Below are 18309 nucleotides of genomic sequence, written 5' to 3' on the forward strand. Positions count from 1 at the left end.
ACAAGGTCAAGTATTATGCACTGAGTGTAAAATTAATGTCAAGTCGAAATAGGCTTTTCATTTGGATGGCACTTGCTAATGCAAAGAATTTTAAAAGGAAGCCATCAGCAACACTTGGGGAAAGATAATTCTGAAAAGAGAAGTAATTCATGTCATTTATTTTAAGAGGAAAAATAAACCCTTGAGAGCAAAGCTTTCATTTCCACGTTTAATTTTGATGAAAAAGAGTCAGATGCAGACAAAAGTCAGATAGATATCAATAATTATTTCTGTCCACCTGGAACCAAGATTGTAATTTAATTTGTATTAAGGCCAAATTGAACATTTTTTTTTTTCTTTTTGCTAATAAAAAAACTTTGGTATAATGTCCAAACTTAACTAAAGTAGCATTTATTATTGTTAAAAGAAAATGGTAAACAATGTTACTTAGACTAATAATACTTGATGTGTTAGATGAGAAGCTGGTCTCCAGCTTGCACTAGACTTTCCAGGCCCCTGGACACTAAATGCCTATGTCGAAGCATGTAGGAAATAGGTCATGCTTCTCAGACTCTTCTCTGTCGATCTGCCATTGAATGCTATGGATCTAGATGCACTAAGAAGTGGAAAGAATTCTGGTCCCTAGATCATCAAATGGAAGTCCACTCATTGCCTTGAACCATCCTCACTTAATGAAAGTGAGAATAAGGATAAACTCTACAGAGTTAAACCACTGAACTTTTGAAGTTTTATTTTTCATACCTAACTAATCCACCTGCTAAAACAATACCTATATTTTCCTTGAAAAACAGTGAATCTTCACACACTGCTAATGTTTAAGAGGAAACTTTTAAAATCTGAAATATAATAATGTACCATACTGATTTGGTAAATAAATATTCATCTTCCAGAATCTTGTAGGTAGGATTTCCACATGGGTATAATCGATCTACTGGAACATAGCCAACAGAAGAATAATTCCTTACAAAATCAGGCCAGGCTGTGTTTTGTTTTGTTTTGCTTTGTTTTGTTTCCTGATTTTCAATGTTATAAATAACATCTTTCCGATTTCCATTCAATATGTACTTAAATGTTTGGAAAACACTCTATATTCACTTTATTCTGTGGAATTTGTGATATAAGATACACCAAATTTGATACCTGATCAATTTTATACCTTCAAATAAATTAGGAGTCTCAAGAATGAGCACTCTCTTTTTTGAAGATTGAGTAATCACTATATATTTCTGTGTCAGTAATGTCAAACTCCAATACTAATTCAAAAAAAAGCAATCAAGTCAAATTCCATATTAACAGGTTTTGCACCTAACACTGAGAACTGTATCATAAGGGTTGATCTATGGTAAACAAAGCATCAATGCCAGGGATGGAGTTTGTTTTCTCAAGATCCAGAAGAATGGGGAGCAAAGGAAAATTATAAAACTAAAACTCAGAAAGTAACAGACATATATATATGAAAAATTTAGATGCAGAAGAACAATAACAGTTTGTTTAAACTGAGCCTGTAGACATATTTCTTGTGGTTTCCTCTTATCCATACTTGTTTTGTTGGTTAACTCACATTTTTCTCTCTCTCTCTTTCTCTTTCTCCCTCTTCCTTCTTTCTTTCCTTCCCTTTCTTTCCTTCTCTTTCTTCCTTCCTTCCTTTCTTTCTCTTCCTTCCTTCCTCTTTCTTTCTTTCTTTCTTTCTTTCTTTCTTTCTTTCTTTCTTTCTTTCTTTCTTTCTTTCTTTCTTACTTTCTTTCTTTCTTTTTCCTTCTTTCCTTCTTTCTCTCTCTCACTCTTTCCTTCTCTCTCTCCTCTCTTTCTCCCTTTTTTCTTTCTTTCTTACTTCTAACTTTCTTTCAACGCTGTGTTTATCATGAATGCCTGCACCCCCCCACCCCGCCGAACTATTCACATTGTGCAATACAGAGTGTGTATAAAGACATTTAAGTATGAGGCAAAAATAACTATATTACAGATTTAATTTCCAAGCTGTTATTGCCCAGAATGGACTAACATATTTGAGATGTATCAGATGTTATATTAGGAAACATCCATCATTGCTTGAGATATTTAAAGTAATATTTTCTGGGAATAATAAGAGTTTTGAATTTAAACTCTGTAAATAAATCCATAGCATATTGCCTATATGATATACAGAGGATATCACAATAATTAGCTAAATATTTAAATAAAATAAAATATTGCTGATACGTACAGAGGCTATCACATAAAGTTGCTAAATATTTTTACATTATCAATATTACATTACTAGCTCTTGTGAAGTAGAATAAAATTCATGCACAAAAATATTCTGAATTCTTACTATCTGTATATATTTTGAGTTCTTATTATCTGTATATATGAACCAATATGACAAATTTTCTGTCTTTAAAGATCTGATATTATAGGAATACAGTAAGGAGATTGATTGTTTTAATATAAGATTAATAAAATAATCTTTTAAGTTGTCAAAGTCTCCAAAGGAGAGATATAAATTAAAGCTACAACTCTGTTATAAATGGGAGTAGGGGTGGGGTTGCTGGGTAGCATTTATCTGAAGAACCTGGGATTTTTTTTTTCAAATTAACCTAGTCCCATTATGTTTTTTGGGGCGTATTCTTAATGAACTTTGCCTGGGAAAAGGAGACCTGTAGTTGACTAACATCCAAAGGGATATATTGCAATTGCTATTCTGCCTTCTCTAAGAGTAGACACTGGGGAGGGTATGTGCTCTGGTAAGTGCTGTGAATTGTGCAAGACTGTTGAATCTCAGATCTGTACCTCTGAAACAAATAATGCAATATATGTTAAGAAAAAAAAAAGAAGATAGCAGGAAGGGAAGAATGAAGGGGGGAAATCAGAGGGGGAGACGAACCATGAGAGACGATGGACTCTGAAAAACAAACTGGGGGTTCTAGAGGGGAGGGGGTGGAGGGATGGGTTAGCCTGGTGATGAGTATTAAAGAGGGCACGTTCTGCATAGAGCACTGGGTATTATGCACAAACAATGAATCCTGGAACACTACATCTAAAACTAATGATGTAACATATGGTGATTAACATAACAATAAATTTTTTTTAAAAAAAGAGTACGATGTGTTTTAAGTTTCCTTGAAAGACTTTTCTTTACAAGGATGAAGTACAAGATCCCACGTATTGATGAGAAAATGTGCTATAGACTGGATGGACTAATGAAAGTATATGGGTAACACAAAGACAGGTTAGTGATTTTTTCCATATTTGATGGTTTAGCTAAGAAAATACATTTAAAGGGGCTTAAATGAATTGGCTCTTTTCTCTAATGGTAAATTTTAAATTTGTCATCTTTATTGCAATTTACAAATGAAAAGATTTTGTAACTAAACTCACTAGCTTAGCAAATGAGAATGTGTTTTTTCATGTTAAATGGGACAAATGTTTATAGTAATTTAATCTTAATTATCTTCGGAAATAAAAATGTGGCAGACTTTCTTTATGTACTATACTATTTAATTTTTATTTAACTCTAAGTCACCTTTGAATACTTCGAGAAGGGCATAGGTGTGAGAGACAATGTCCATGCATGAGAAAGAAAAGATAACTGATAAATGAGGATCTAGACCAGACAGAAGCAAATGGAACGTAGGGCAGATTCAGAGGTAGCAGCAGATAAAATGTATTGCATGTGCTAAAGTATCCATCTTTGATAAGTGCAATCATACATAAAGTTTTGAATCAGGAGGAAAGAAAGAGGTAAGTAAGAATGCAGGTAGATTTGTAGGTTTGGCATCTGGAGGTTGAAACTTTCTTCCTAAGTATCTATTTTCTTGATGTATGAGAAAAGGGGGAAAAGAGGGCTTAAAAATGAGATTTAATAATGGAGAAGATATATGCCCGAATTATTTTAGAAAAGTAGGACAAGAAATGACCGAAAAAATGTAGCAAAATTTCTCTTAATTGTTGAGCACCCAGATAGGGTTGCTGATTTATATTTCGTTTATTGTGCTGCTCACTTAGTAAAAAGTTCCCCAAGTCAGAGAAAGAGGACGACTGGAAATAATAACCAGGGCTGTGGGTATGCTCTGTGGATACATAAGAAAGACAGGGCAGAAGAAGGTAGGGGTATTTTGAAAGACTTGAAAGACTTTTGGTGATGAGTGAGGCAGTGACTATAGATAGAACCTAATTTAACTTATGTGATTTTATTCAATAAATTTTAATAATACATACGTAAGAGAACTATGTAAAAGCTAATGGTGTTAGACTATACTATGAATGAGATATGTGAAATGAAAAAATGGAATGTTTTAATATGCTGCACTTATCACAAAAAATAAACATTACAACATAAACGTATGGCATTTTGAAAGTTATAAGGTCCTTAATTACACAATATACATATATACATAAATACAATGATTATTGACACATCAGATTAAAAAATACAATTTAATCGCTTCTCGGCCTTTTGGCTAAGATCAAGTGTAGTATCTGTTCTTATCAGTTTAAAAAATACAATTTAAACCCCAAGTTTTATTAAAATTATACTTGAAAAGTTTCTATAATCCATTTTAATAATAAGTAACAAGCAAACTTTATACTTTCTCTAAAGTCATCTTCTGGAATGGAGAACAAATGCATATTTTACACAAACATGTTTTGGGGGATTTTTGAGCAAAGTTTTACATTTTCAGCCACATTTTTGTCATAGTCTTGAAAAGAGTATGAATCAGGCAAGATTAGGTTATGGGGCAATAACAAAGAACCCCAAACACTGTCGGTAAAGTTACAGCGGTTACATTGTTTGTTTTTATTTTTTCTTTCTCAATTTCTCACTCAAGTCACATATATAAAAGGGTCATTTAGGGTCTCTCATCTGTGTCATTGTCATCCTCACAAAGTAGCCACCCACTATTAGAAATATTGCCTCAAAAGGGGAAAAAATGACACTGAGCATCCTCTATATTTATAAAATAGTCCACCTGGAAATGAGACAAATCACTTTTGCTCACATTTCACTGGAAATAATAACAAGAAAAAATGTAAGTTTAAGATGAGAAAGTTTAAGCAAACAGCGTGGCTGAAGAGAAAGAGCTAACATATTTGTGAAGAAATTTAATGTGTATTAGACTCCCTGTTAAATAAAAGACATTGAAACTTCTTGTGGTGTAAATGTCAAAATTCTGAAGTAAACATTAATTTTTCTATGTGTCTTCCTGATTAGAAAAATTGATTTACTTTCTCGATTTCTCATGTCAACTAAACATCAAAGTTGAATTTGGAATTAAAAACTGCCATTTAGCAATTGGTTGAGAAAAAAAATATTTTTTCAAAGTTAAAAATGGAGAAACGTTCCCTGTCGAGTTCAACTGAATGCAAATGGTATTATAAATTTGATTCCAGCTCTATTGAAAATAAATTCCACATTTATGTGCTTCTGTAATTAGTTCCAATCAGCATGCTATAAATATGTAAAGGTTTTACCCATCTATCACTTGCATCTCCTGTTTAAAGTTCTTCAGTTGAAAAGACAAACACAAATTCTGAGCAGGCATTCCTTCAGAGTGGATTTGACTGTGGCTGAAAAAGAAGCTATGGATAACTCCTCTTATTTCCTTGAATTTTAAAGTCTTATTTTTCCTTCTACTGAATATAGTATTCATTGTTTTCTAAAATCAGAGAAAACCAAGAGAAGTCATGTTAAAATTGAAAAGAAATAAATTTTGGTTATCATGGTTATCATTGAGAGATAGTGATAAATCTCTTTTATTAATCATCTAAAGGTTTATACAATGATAGCAATAGCAGAATAGGAAAAGAAAGGTTGCTTAGTAAATATTTAGTTGAAAGAGTGTGGTAGTTTCCCGTAATTCCTTGCCTTTCTCTTATAGTGTAGGTCTTCTATTTAAGTCAGTAGTGTTCAACATATTTGCAACCATGAAACATATAAGAAATCTGACAGGCTTCCAACAGTAGCAGTGCTACACTTTTGCAATGATCCTTCTAAAGGTTTACAGGTGGGATGGAACACATCATTTAAGGGATGCTTTGCATTTCAAAATTTCCTCAACAGAGTGATGTCTTAAAATATGCAGTTGGAAATTTCCCCCTGCAAGGGATTCTGACATCCCCAGCTTCAAATCAGTTATTTTGGTTGAGAGTAAATGAAAACTATCCCAACATTCATTTTCTTTATACGTAAAATAAGAAGTCAAGGCTGGAAATTTCAGTGGGTTCATATTCCTAGATGTTGTCAGAATGTCATGTTAAAGAATTTACTAGTATAGCTTCAAATCCATGCCATGAGAATCATCTATATAAATAAGTAATCCCCAACAACAGAAAACAAAAACAACGAACAATGGAAAGTAACTATTCCAGTATGCTTGGGCTAGATAAGTTTAGGTATAATACAACAGATTTATATGCAATTTGTGAATTTATTTTAGGTCAGGTAATGAGATTTTGATCTCACAACCAGTTTAAATTTGGTGGAATTTTGTTTGGAAGCACCTCATTTTTTATAGATACTACAGATATTTAAAGATATTGTATTATTAAGAATCTTTCTTAATGTCTCAATATAAACTTATGCAATTTTATGGACTCCACTACCCATTAATTCATTTATTTAGCATGTGTTTATTTAGCACCTCCTATGGCCAGGCATTGATAATAAAAAAGTGAGAAAAATGATACATTTTGGAGTACCTGGGTGGCTAAGTTGGTTAAGCATCTGACTTCAGTTCAGGTCATGATCTCAGGGTCCTGGGATCGAGCCCATATCCTCAGGCTCAGTCTGTTTGTTACTCTGTCCCTCCCCTATTTTGTGCACCCTCACGCTTTCTCTCTCTCAAATAAATAAATAAAATCTTTTAAAAAAAAGATAAATTTTATCTCTTGGCAGTTTATAGCCTAGTGGCAGATGACAAATAGTCACCCAAGTAAATTAAAAATTACCAAACAGATAATTGTTATGAAAGTAAGCTATAAATCACTACTCATAAAGCATATAATGCACACTTCACTAACTTGGAAGATAAGGGAAGGTTTCCTGAAAAAATGACTTTTACCTCCTAATATAAAGAATTGTTAGAAGTTAAATAGACAAAACTAAATGTTTGGGAAGCAGAGCTCTGCAGAGAGGATTTCTAAGAGCTGAACAATATACATGAAAGTCCTTAATGCAGAAAAGAGCATGAGATATTTGAGGAACACATATCAAGCCAGTAAAAACAAGAGGACAGCCATCTGGAGAGGGAAATGTAGGACATAAAGCCAAAATGTTTTAAAGGAATAGAAAATACTGGATCTCATAGGCCAACTTGTAGGTGTGTGTTTTGGGCTCATGAGTAATGAGAACTTAAGCAGAGTTTATAAATTTAATGGTATTATTAAATTATTAAATTTGCATTTTTAAAAGATAATTTTGCTTCCAATGTAAAGAACCAATTAGATGTGTGGGACACAGGAAGCTATGTGACTTATAAAATAAAGCTTTTCCTTCACCATGTAATAATTACCATGAGACTGTTATAGAGAAATTTTTTTCAATAAAAATTACTCAAACACTGGGGCGCCTGGGTGGCTCAGTTGGTTAAGCGACTGCCTTCAGCTCAGGTCATGATCCTGGAGTCCTTGGATCGAGTCCCGCATCGGGCTCCCTGCTCGGCAGGGAGTCTGCTTCTCCCTCTGACCCTCCCCTCTCTCATGTGCTCTCATTCTCTCTCTCTCAAATAAATAAATAAAAAAAATCTTTAAAAAAAAATTACTCTAACACTAATACTCTTACAGAATTTTTTGAAATACTTTGGTAATCGCTGTGGGGGTTTTCCATCTGAATACACATATGCACTCAATCTCTAAAAGGAAAGGCTTAGTAAATTGAAATAGCTGTCATGTGATTTAAAATGAATTACTTTAAAGTGAATATTAGCAAAAAGGTTGATAAAATACATTACACAGGAAGAGGCAACTACAGGGTTTTTTAAAAATTTTTTATTGGAAACAGTATTTTGGAGCACTTTTATACTGATTATGGTACTATAACTTTTGTAAAACTCATAAGATATGTTGTTGACAAACCCATTATTTTATTTTATATCATAGTATCATATCATATTGTATAGTATAGTATGTTACCATAAAGTGTTATTTCCCTATCTGTACTAAAATAAACTTCTTTTATTAAAACAGTCAAATCCAAATAGTTAAATAATTACAAAATTTACCAAAGATGTACAAATCAATAGAGGCTATCTTATTACTGACTTATTGTTAATATGGAGATGAAAATGCAAACAAACCTAATTCTTATCTAATTTGACAATGGTCCTATTAATTCAACCAACATAACATGACTTTTTTTTCAAATTTTTTTAAGTAGCCTCCACGCCCATCATGGAGGCCACAGAGGGCTTGAACTCATGACCCTGACATGAAGACCTGAGCTGAGATCAAGAGTCAGGTGCTTAATGGTGATCCACCCAGGTACCCCATAACATTGCCATTTTAAGTTATTTTCTTTTTTTTTTTAATATATACCACATCTTTTTATTGTTATGTTAATCACCATACATTACATCATTAGTTTTTTAAGTTATTTTCTTAAGTGTTAATAAAATCTAAGGTGTGATAATCATGTGCTGTTTTACTCTCATTTTAAGGAAAAGTTATTTAAGATACATAAATGAGCACATTCAAATGCAAAATATTCACTATTTGAGCCCTATAAGAAGAAATAATGCAGACTCAGGGACCATCCTCAAAAACCTCTGTTCACATACTCTGAAAGGCCAGGAATAACTTCCAGATGAGGGCATAATTGTCCATTTTATGATTTTTTAATAAAATGAGCTTTCTCACACTTGGCAGTCTCCAATAATACATTAAGTCATGACAGGTATTAATTAACGATGGGTGCCCTTCTCTTGACATCCTAAGTCTCAAAAATACTTTATCTTTCACTAGATTAGAGACTGTAAGAAATGACTAAAACTAAGAACAGGAATTAATTAAAGATTTCATTAACCTCAAAGGTAATATCTGATTTGTTTTCAAGCTGAATTTCAAAACAGCCTTGTCAGAATCAAGCTCAAATCAGGAGAATTAATGGAGTATCTACTGAGTGAAGAATTAGCATTAACATCCAGAAAGAAAATAAACACAAGCACAAAAACTGTTACAGCACTTGAAGTCATATGATTATATAGAATGGGCATTTAGAATTTAATATTAATAAATATGATTAGAGATTCTTTTTGATTATTTATATCACCAACATATTGAGGCAGTCAAGTAAGTGTACATTGTGGTTTATTATTATTTTTTTTAAGATTTATTTATTTGAGAGAGAGTGAGAGAGAGAGAACAAGCCAGGGGAAGAGGCAGAGGGAGAAGCAGACTCCCCACTGAGCAGGGAGCCCTATGCAGGGCTTGATCCCAGGACCGGGGATCACGACCAGAGCGAAAGGCAGACACTTAACCAACTGAGTCACCCAGGTGCCCCCATTGTGTGTGTGTGTGTGTGTGTGCTTTATTTCTAAAACAACTTACATCCGTTTAAAATGAAATGTCCTTCTTTTAATAACATTGTACATACAGTTAGTATTAAAATGTGGGATAATAAAATGGAGAGACTAATCTGTAGTCCTGCGATGGTGATTAATATTTATACTATAGCATCATAGTTTTCTTTTCACTATCAACATCATAATAATTGTAGGGATGGATTTATTTTTTATTAGTCAAAACATCATAATAAAAACATGTCTTAAAGATGATGCTTAATGGAACTTAACAATTTAACCAGAAAAAAATATTGTAGAAGGAAAATATTCAAAGTTGTTGTAACCTTTTGTGCAGTATTTTTGTCATTTGGACTATTATCTAATGTCAAGTTCTCTGATTGGAGGCTTAGTGAGTTAACTCCATCTTGGACTATTCCTCTAGAAGGAACAGCAAAATTTCTTTCTATTTGTAAGTGTCCTTAATAGAACAGATGTGAAAACCATTACCCTAAAGTATGTATCAGTTTGGCCAAGGATAAATCCTTACAACAATAAAAATGAAAGTGTATCCCAGTTACATCACAGTAATTAAGGGCCTATATTTACAAATTCATTTGAAATATATCTGTATTCAAATAAGCACCAGGAAGTGCTAATGATCTTTGTTTCTTGACTTTTGTCAAAAGAAACACATCCATCTTTTACAAGAAGGAGTAGATCTCTATAACAAAGAAGATTTATATCGTATAGATTACTGGCAATTTTCATCTAAGTGACTGTTTATATGGATAGTTTATATGTTTATTAAATTTGTAGCTTCTGAAACTGAAACAAAAGCAAAAGTAAACTATTGGGACTATATAAAAATAAAAATATTTTCTACAGAGAAGGAAACCATCAACAAAACAAAAAAGGCAGACTACTGATGGGAGAAAATATTTTCAAGTGATGTATCTAATAAGGGGATAATATCTGATATATATAAAGAACTTATACAACCCAACACCTCCCCCCAAGGAAAACCCACAATATGGTAAAAGGGGCAGAGGACCTTAATACACATTATTTAAAAGAAGACCACCTGATACATGAAAAGATGCTCAACATCATTCATCATCATGGAAATGTAAATCAAAATCACAATGAGATATCACTACACACCTGTCAGGATGGCTAAATAAAAAAGATAAATAACAAGTTTTGGCAAGGATGTAGAGGAAAAGGAATTCTAATGTACTATTGGTGGGACTGTAAATTAATATAGCCACTGTGGAAAATAGTATGATGTTTTCTCAAAAACTAAAAATAGAAATACCATATGATCCAACAATTTCACTACTGGATATTTACCCAAAGAAAACAAAAAACACTAATTTGAAAAGATATATGTACCACAATGTTTATTGCAGTATTATTTACAGTAGTCAAGATATGGAAGCAACCTAAATGCCCATTAATAGACAAATGGATAAGGAAGATGTGGTGTACACACACACACACACACACACACACGAATATTACACAGCCATAAAAAAGAAGACGGTGCCATCTGCGGAATTGATGGACCTAGAAGGTATTATGCTAAATGAGTAAGTCAGACTGAGAAAGACTAATACCATAAAATTTCACTGATATGTGGAATCTAAAAAACAAAACAAATGAATAAACAAACGAAAAGCAGAATCAGACCTGTAAATACAGAGAACAAACTGATGGTTGCAAGAAGGAAGGGATATGGGCAAAATGAGAGGAGGGGAGTGGGAGATACAAGCTTCCAGTTATGGAATGAATAAATCATGGTAATAAAAGTTACAGGATAGGGAATATAGTCAGTGATACTGTAATAGCACTGTATGGTGACAGGTGGTAACCACAGTTGGCAGGGAGCATGGTATAACATACAGAGATGTTAAATCACTATGTTGTCCAGCTGAAACTAACGTAACACTGTGTGTCAACTATACTGAAATAAAATAATATATATAAAGTGAAACATGATATTTAAGCTAATCTATTGCTTGATAAGAGTCTATCATTTGGCAAAATCTAATAATAGGAAAATAATTCCAAGGTCCTTGTTTGGAAACTTAAACAGACTTAGCTCTGCATATTCTCCATGAGTGACGTAAGCTTTAGATACTTTTGATAATCAGGTAGTGTTTGTATAAATCCTTCATCATGTGATGAAATGAGAATTCCCCTGGGAGTCAGGAGTTGTGCATTTTCATCTCATTTCTGCTGCTTCTTAGTCGGGCAAGTCACTGAACTGGCCAAATCCGTAAGTTCCTCATACATATCTATACAATTCTCATTTAGACTAGAAGGTCTCTAAGGTTTTTTGTTACTTAATATTCTAGTGTTTTTACATTAACATTCCCAGAAGTGGAAAAACTCTATACTTTTTATTCACCAATACATAGGTATTCTGCATGGTTTTTGTTGAATGATAGTTTTACCCAAAAAACTATTTTGGTGTTTGCCTATATAAGACCATGATTATATGTGTCAAAATAAATGACATTTTATAAAGCCTTTATAAGTAACTTAAATGAACCTTAAAACTTAACTGAACCTCAAAATGCCTTATGAGATGCAAATATAGATCTAGTTACTCCAAATTTAATTGATTCAGGAATTGATGCTCTCTTATTTGACTTGTATAAATTTAGTACAAAGGTGCCTGGGTGGCTCAGTTGCTTTAGCATACATCTCCTGGTTTTGGCTGAGGTCATGATCTCAGGGTCATGAGATTGAGCCCCACGTCAGGCTCCGCTCTCAGTGTGGAGTCTACTTGGAATTCCTTCTCTCTTCATCTCCCACCCCATCTGCCCCTCTGTGCACTCTCCTCTCTCTCTCAAATAAATAAATAAAATATTTAAAATAAATAAATATATAAATAAATTTGTAAGTATTAAAAGGTCATCACTAGTACTAAAAATGTAGTCCTCTGATTTATATATCAAAACAGAAATCATCATTCTTATATCACTTTAAATTTTCAGTGTTCTGTTTCTCACACACATTATTTACCTTATTAATTTCCTGGGCTTGAAAGTGTGGAGGAGTTTGAAACCATCTACTTGGGTACTGGTGGGAACCACAGAAATCTAACATACTGGTTGAGGAGTTAGCAAGGGAAGAAAAAGGAACATATAAATAGATGTAGGAGAAAGAGGGAGAGCGGGGGTAGGAGGCAGGGGGAGGAAAAAGAAAAAAAAAAGCATGTAGGAAATGATAAGATTAATATTGACCAATAATTTACAGCTCATTTTATGGCATCTGCCCCCAGGAACTTTGAAGCAAGAAAAACTCTCCTATTGAAGGATTTGGAATCACTGATTATTGCAATATAGTATAAAGTTTTGTTAGAGCCAAGCATTAACTCAATTCCCAGCTCATTTCATATTATCTAAATTCACAAGCTGACACTTGAAAATAAACTCTTATAAATGAACTAGTTTTGATGTGTATTTGTAACATTCATTCAGTAACATTTCAAGTACCAACTGTGTTCTATGCTCGGTGCGAGGTGCTTAGATAGAGTGAACTAAGCTCTGTCTTCAACAGAAAAATTCCTAAATTGTAATTTACATTAAGAATCACCAAGAATCTTGTTAAATTGTCAATGCTTGAGCCATAGCAAAAATAATATGATAAACTGGTTGTAAAGTGGACTCCACAAATTGGCATTTTTAATTATGAATACAGGTAGTTATAGCTCCAATAAAAAAAAAAAAAAAACACACACACATTTGGAGTTTGAAAATGAGGAAGAATAATTAATTATTTTAATAGTATCAAGTAAGATCTTTTTGTGTGTGTGAGCAAAGTACAGGAAAGTATATGAGGAAAATAACTAGAAAAAAAAAATAATCCAGTCTGTGGTGAAGATCAAGTAACACTTAGTTTGAGACCTGGAAGATGTGTAATACTTAGCCAGATGAAAATGTTACATTTTCATCATTTCAAATGCTACATCTTGGGAGAGATTTTTCAGGAAGAGAAAACAACAGACATGAAGAACCCAGTGATTGTGAGGAGTTTAACAAACCTGTATGTCAGAGGATGTATTAGTATAGCTAGAACCCAGAAGGAGGATAGCTGAGGAAAGAGAAATCAACGTCTTTACCCTGAGCCCCCCATGTATTCCTAGTTCTCCCTAGAAACCCTCCAACCACCCAAGATCCAAAAAGCATAAGAGATAATGCCTAGTGTATTGTCTAGAATGTCTTCTGGCAGTTCCATGCCTATGATGTACCAGTGTTTAAATATTTTCAAGGCGATCGCTGTATATGGATAGAAGATAAATCTGGAAAGTTAACTGGGAGCTAATGATGGAACACTTTGTGGATAACGTTAAGGATTTTTAACTGCATCCTGAGAATAATTAAAATCCACCGATAAAGTTTAAGCAAGTGAATTCCATGATTAGAAATATAGCAGGTTTAAAGCATCTGTGGATAACAGTGTAAAAGAACAGAGGCAGAAATACCTTTCTTTCAAAGCAGGACAGGGGAAATGTACAGAAGTCTATTACACCGTGAATGCTGAATATTAATTCTCAGAACATGGGAATCAAATTTAGAGTTCTCATCTGGTCACACAATATTGAAATAGTGTCTAGACTTGCTGATTGGCATCTGAGTGCCTGTTTCTCATTAAAGTGTAATACTCTAGCTAAACATGAGAGTAGTTGAGTCTTCAAATGAGATTTTCTATTCAGAGCCAGTATAAATTGGTGCTCCTCTCATTGAAGTCTATTATCACTTTGTCAAATTAGACTACTGTATAACATAAAATCTAGTTATAGAGACTTGAAATCCAGATTTGGCAGCATTTAACACATTTTTATCTTGCTCCAAAAATCTCTTTTACCACTATAAGCTCAAGCTTTTCAGCCTATCACATCTAGGCTAGCAGTAGGATACGCAATTACTTCATAGTTCAGGCCATAAACTTTGCACCATTATGCAATGAGGTAATAAGTATTATGATTTTTCTCTCAATTTTGTTTCTTCTAAAATGTTGTTCTCATTCTGTTTTTAATATTAAAATGTTTTCAGTCCTGCCATAAAAATGTGTAATGTGACTGTTTGCATATATTCTCTGCCCAGTGAATAATGCAGTCTCCTAAATATTAAAATGTTCTCATAATTAGTAGTGTCTGCTGTATCCACTTAATGTTAGGTGTGCTTCAACTTCTTCTGATGCTCCTGGTAATTTACTCAAGCAAACTGCATACTGTAAATGAAGCCAGTCATTATATGTTGCACACTGTAAACTAATGAATATACATTTAAAAGTCTTTTCTTTTATCTCCAATGACTTATGTTATATTTTATTCGTTGAAAATTAGAAGAGATGTTTAAATTACTGCTGAATTGATTAATTTAACTTGATAACACAGTTCATCAACGTGACTAAGCACTAAAGCAATTTCTTTCCTGTTTTTGGTTTTGTCCTATCCTTTTTAAATATCTTCATTGTTGACCTGACTTTCAGAAAATTAATTCTTCACACATTTTATTTGTTCTATCAGCATAACAGAAACAAAAACTTCCAGCCATAAATTGTACTTGCCGTTAGAGCTCAATGATAAATAGGTTCTTGTTCTCTGCTACTTCCAGTGATGAAATGCTATTAGCACTGAACTCTTACTTTACTACTCTAGGCCCAATGAATAACATTAATTGTTTTATAACCCTACACCAATTCATTCTGCCTGATTCATAAAACAGTTATGCACCATTTAGAAGCATTTCTCAGTAGGCTTCATTTTCCCCCTAAAACAAAGAGTTTGACTTCATTAATCTCCCTTTTTCCCTCAAAATGCAGCATGAACTTTGAATTATACACTACATTTTCACAATTCTCATAGTCTCTGAATTAGCTGAGGCAGAGAAGATTTAAAGCACATTCAAATGTAGATTTAGCAAAAAAGAATTGTAAGGAAAAGATGTCAGTTATTTTTAAGAAATACTTGTTACCTAAATTTCCATAAGTTAAAATATTTTAGCAAATATTAAGCAAAAATGATATTTGGTGTCTAAACTTCAAAGAACAAATATGATATTTGATGTCCACCACAAATGAACACTTAACAGCAAGTGCTATTCAGTCCAGTATTCAGAAATATGAAGAAATAATATAAATCCTATATTTATGGTTCAATGAGAGGTGATAGGAAAGATTGGCTTTAATTCTTGGCAAAGGTCCTGAATATTCCAAATTATGGAACCCAGTAATCCAGAAAGGTGGAGAGAGAAGGCACTGAAATTAAATTAGTAATTAAAAATCCTTTAGAAATTGGTAAAACACCATGTAAGGAATTTCATAAAGAATGTTGTTATCTCACTATGGAAATACAGAAAACCATGTTTAATATGTGTTAGTGTAGAATACAGTCTTCTAAGTAAATGAATTAGGTATTGATTTATATTAACCATTAAGACCAAGTAGAAAAAAATATTTTTTGTTTCATCTTGTCTTCATTTCCCTATGCAGGATAAAAAATAAATAAACTAATAATATTTACATCTCTGTTTTGAGCACATATGAAATGTTTAAAAAAAAACTATTGGAAAACAAGCCACTGGAAAAAAATGGATCTCTATGAAAGAGTACAAGTTTAAAATGAACAAGAATGGGACAGACTTGCAAAGAAGACCATGTATACAGGGCAAGACCGCAGAGTAGACATCTTTTTTTATTATTTAGATGGCACTATTAGAAAAAATAATTCAGCCTACTTTTTGTTTCTGCATTAAAGAAACACCAGAAATTGAGGACGATTTAAATAATGGTGGTCCAAAATGAATCAATATGTAACAACCATCACCAAAAATAAGCTAGATATGGGAGAAACAAGTCTGCCCATGACTCCAATAAATGGAGCGCATTGCTGTCATTAGTTACTGCTATTAAGAGAAGTGAAAGCAATTGGATCGCAATAAAGGATTAGTCTTTAATTATGGCTATACATTTAGCAGCCATAGGAAATCTACACACTTCTAGAATTATCTGATTTTACTAAAAGTGAAGAGTATTTCTAGACATGCTTTAAGGTTTTTGTCTCCATAATTATTTAATATTTTTATTTATTTAAATTAGGCATGTGTTATGACAGAATTAAGATGACTAAGATAGCATCAGTCTTTATTTTCCGTCCATATAAAACTACTATAGTCAGGGATCTAAAGGGCAAGTTTATGATGTAGTATAAATAACAATATTAATAAATAGTAATGAAGGCAAATAAATATACTTGCATATTTTGATTTTGTAAAATATATTGATAATCATATCTATTGATAATCATAGCTTGACACATATAGTTAAGATAACTGCTACAAAGTAGCTCATCTCTTTATTCAATTTTAAGTGCAGTGGAAAACTATGTAATTACTTATTTGGATAAATATTAACATTAGTGAGAGGTACACAATTCTCTCTGAAAACATAGAGAAGAATGTCCAGGAAATGTATACATGTTTTTGCCTGGTGGAGAAGGTTGGAGAAATGACATAGAGGAATGAACACTGTTATGGACTGAATGCTTGTGTCTTCCCCAAATTCATATGTTTAAGCCCTAACCCCCAATGGGATCATATTAGGAGGTGGGGGCCTTTGGGAAGTCGTTAGGTTTAGTTTAGATGAGTTCAGAAGGGTAAGGTCCTCATGATGGAATTAGTGCCTATGTTAGAAGAGACCAGAGAATTTTGTTCTCTTGTTCTCTCTATCTCTCTTTCCATCAGGCAAGTATATAGCAAAAAGTGGCTGTCTGCAAAACAGGGAGCAGGCTCTCACCAGAAACTGAATATGCTGGTCCCTTGAACTTGGACCTCTAAGCTCCCAAAACTGTGAGAAACAAATGTCAAACATGTAAGCCACTGAGTTTATGGTATTTTGTTATAACACCTCAAGGCAACTAAAACAAGAACAATTGCCATACATTCTAGTAACTTCTATTTCATGTGTGTGTTTCTTCGTGTATGTGTGTGTATAACAAGTTCCATACTAGTGCGTATAGCAAATTCCATTTTAGTGTGTGTATTTGTATGTGTGTATTCTTCATGAATAATTCTATATAAAGGTACTGTTTGAGTAAGAAAGGGCTTCCCTAAAATTTTTTGTGGAGATGGCTTTGAGCTTTGGATTGTATTTCTATGTGGGAAGCAGTTAATTTCTGTTTGATTAATTTTATAAACTAACTCATAATTGTATATATTGTGGTAAGAGAAAGCAAATAAGTAGGATTGGCTAGAAATGGCTTATGATGAGTATAATAAACTAAAATGAGAGAAATAAAAAATAAAAAGTAACTAAAAGATATTTATAGTGAATCTGAAATATTTTATAATAGTCTGACATCTTCATCTCTGAGAAAACAGTTTTTTTTACCTTTCCTTAAATACATGGGTGTTAAATGCAATTCAGAATTCAGCCCTTAAAAAAATGACTTCTGAATAATGTAACATTTTATACAACTATTAAACTTAAATATGGAAAGTCCTATACTTTTGTTTCCTTATTCTATGTTTAAAATATTTTTGAGTAACTGGAAAACGCAGCACATGAACTAAATAAAAGTCTTAAGGATGGTAAGGGGAAATATATTTAAAATAATAATATATAAATAGCATATGTCATGGTTAGTTTTATATATCAGCTTGGCTGGTGTATGGAGTTTGATCGAACACTAGATAGATGTAGGGATGGTCAAAAATCAGTGATGAAGAATCAGTTCACTTTAAGTAAAATAGATTACCCTGGAGAACTTGGGTGAGCCCTATTCAACTGGTTGAAGCCCCTAAGAGTAAAATTGGAAGTTTCT

General features: G+C 32.9%; 1 pseudogene; it reads left to right on the forward strand.

The window, feature by feature from the left end:
• The first annotated feature begins 4419 nt into the window (after nucleotides 1-4419).
• On the forward strand, nucleotides 4420-4537 carry LOC118555629 (U2 spliceosomal RNA; annotated as a pseudogene).
• The last annotated feature ends 13772 nt before the right edge of the window (nucleotides 4538-18309 follow it).

Source organism: Halichoerus grypus, chromosome 4 (assembly GCF_964656455.1).
Source record: "Halichoerus grypus chromosome 4, mHalGry1.hap1.1, whole genome shotgun sequence".
Classification (NCBI taxonomy): domain Eukaryota; kingdom Metazoa; phylum Chordata; class Mammalia; order Carnivora; family Phocidae; genus Halichoerus; species Halichoerus grypus.